Source organism: Benincasa hispida, chromosome 6, assembly GCF_009727055.1.
Source record: "Benincasa hispida cultivar B227 chromosome 6, ASM972705v1, whole genome shotgun sequence".
NCBI classification, from domain to species: Eukaryota; Viridiplantae; Streptophyta; class Magnoliopsida; order Cucurbitales; family Cucurbitaceae; genus Benincasa; species Benincasa hispida.
The window spans coordinates 43242650-43245459 of NC_052354.1; positions in this window are offsets into that span (position 1 = coordinate 43242650).

Sequence of the window (2810 nt, forward strand, 5' to 3'; positions counted from 1 at the left end):
GGGGAATTTGTGGCCTTTCAATCTAGTTATTAAGACCAAAATTCCTTCAACCCAAATCCTGTTATATGACCATTAAAGTTGAATGCTAGGACATCCGACTTCTTTGTATAGTATTATTTTGTTACTAAGTAGTTGAGGAATTGGTTAGGTATTTTGGTCATTTTAATATTAAGAAAGTGTTCAAATGGACCATTTAAAACTTGAGGAAAATTTGTTTCATCTAATTTTGTTCTTATCAAATTCAACACTAAAGTAGACAGTAACTTATAAGTTTCTATTCTCATTTTTCATAATCAATTCATGTTCCACCTGTTGAAAAGATATATTTAATAATATGTTAGAAACTATTTAAATAACACCAACAACTAGCAGGATAACTATCAACAAAATCATGATCTATTATCTATTTATAGACAGTGATATCTGCCTACCATTGTCTATCATAAATAGACAATATAAGTCTATCATCGTCTATCACAGATAGACAGTGATAGACTATCAATGTTTATAGTAGATAAATAGTGATAATGGTCTACCCCTATCTATCGATGATAGACATTAATAGAATATTATATATCATTTATATCTACTTAGCGTAGTGAACAAGAAAATAGAGTACAAGTACCAAATGCTAGAACAAGTTCCAAATACTAGAAAAAGAGCAAAGCAATAGCAATAATTTTATATAACAAGTATATTTCAGAAACCATCACAATAACTAAGTACAGAAAACTAGAAAAAAGTCCAACAATAGCAATAACATTATAGAACAAATATACTTCAGTAATTACCACTATTAATGTCTCTTCCAAATAGATTCACACTTTCAAAAACTGAAAATAATAAAACACTATCACTAACATAGAGTGCAAAGCATTAACAAGATCACTATCTACCAATAACAATTAATAATTACTTTGATAAACGCATATAGATGTCTATATGTGTCTATCTACTATTACTATCTATCAATAGATAGACTCAGATAGACAAATGTTTGTGTCTATCTTTGATAATTCTACCAATGTTAGATGGTTTATTAACATTGTTTAGTGGTTCTATCACTTTCTATCGCTTAGTGAACAAAAAGATATAGAGTGCAAATTATTAACACTATCTACCAACAATAATCAATAAACAACACAATTAATAAATTAGAAGCAAACGGTGGGTGAACTTCTATCACTTTGGTAGACACAGATAGATGTCTATTTGTGTCTATCTACTTATAGACAGTAATAGAACTCTATACTATCACTGTCTATCAATAGATAGACTCAGTTAGACAAGTATTTGTGTTTATTTTTTATGGTTTTATTAACAATGTTTAGTAGTCCTATCACTGTCTATTTGTTATAGACAGTGGTAGAACACCATCACTCTCTTTCACAACTACTTTGATTTCACCTTCTTCTTCTCTTCAGATTTTATTTTGTTTTCTTTTGCTTTTCTTGTTAATGATTCAGCTTTCATTGTTTTCTTTCCTTTTCCTTTGCTTCCTTTACTTGTTAATGATTCATCTTTGACTACTTTTTGTTTTTTTGCTTATCATCTATTTACATAAAATTAGGTTTAATAAGATTTAATAAGTATGATTAAATGGAAGAGTTGATGAAATGAAAAGAAAATAGAAGGATTATAGCCTAAGAGTTGATTTGATGATAAATTGTAACTTCGATTCAAAGGATTGCAAGAATTAACATGCATTAATAGCAGTGACAATAGGGGAGGAAGAAGAAGAAAAAGAAAAAGAAAAAGCAGTAACAGAAGCAAGAGGAGAAGATGAAGCAGCGAAAGAAGAAGCCAGTGATAAAAGAGATAAAGCACAATAGATGGTGATCGCATACTGTTTGATGAAGAAGAAGAAGTCATTGTCGTTGGAAGAAGACGTGGGTCGTGAACGTGGGTATCGGGCGGGTTGGATGGGTAAGCTGATTAATCGTGGACAGGTCGCGTGGATGGACACGATTTTTGGATGGACTGGGGATTTTTTTGGTATTTCACTACCGTGGGCTGGACTTTTCGTTAATTTACATCGATTTTATTGTATTGTTTAATTCATTTTGGATTGGGTTCATATTTTGCTATTCATCTAAATATTTTAGACTTTTTTATTACATTTGAAAACAGCCCGAATAAAAGTTGAGCTAACGGCCTATATAGCTTATATTCTTGAGACAAAGAAGTTTATGAATTCTCTTATGTGGCCATGGCCCCTCCAAAATGTTGTTTAAATAATAAATATACGATTTTAACGAATGATTAGTTATAAAATTTAAGACATGTATTAAAAATATACATGGAATATATTTTCTTTATTGTAGCTACTAACGTATTTGACCACCTATTTTGTTTATCCTATTCCTTATTTCTCTTATATATAACGTAGTCTTAGTACTTTTTGTGTAGCTATATTATTCAAATGTTGTCTGACTCTGCTTTTTAAATAAAAATTTTATCTTAATAAATCAATTTATATGACATGTTAATGAAAAAATTATCATTTAGAAAACTCACCTTTTAGCATAATGGAATTGTAGTTTCTAGCTATATATATGTGAGGCTAAATTTAAAAATTATTAAAAAAAAACCTCTTGAACTTTGTACCTTGTATCAAAATACCCTCCTACTCTCAAATGTTTCAAAAATATTTTTATACTTTAAAAAAATTTCAAAAATTCCCTTATCATTAGTTTGTATGGAAATTTTTAGTATCTTATTTCAAAAATATTTTTGAACTTTTAAAAGTTTTAAAAATACTTTTAAACTTCAAAAAAATAATAAAAAATAAAATTAAAATTAAAATAAAA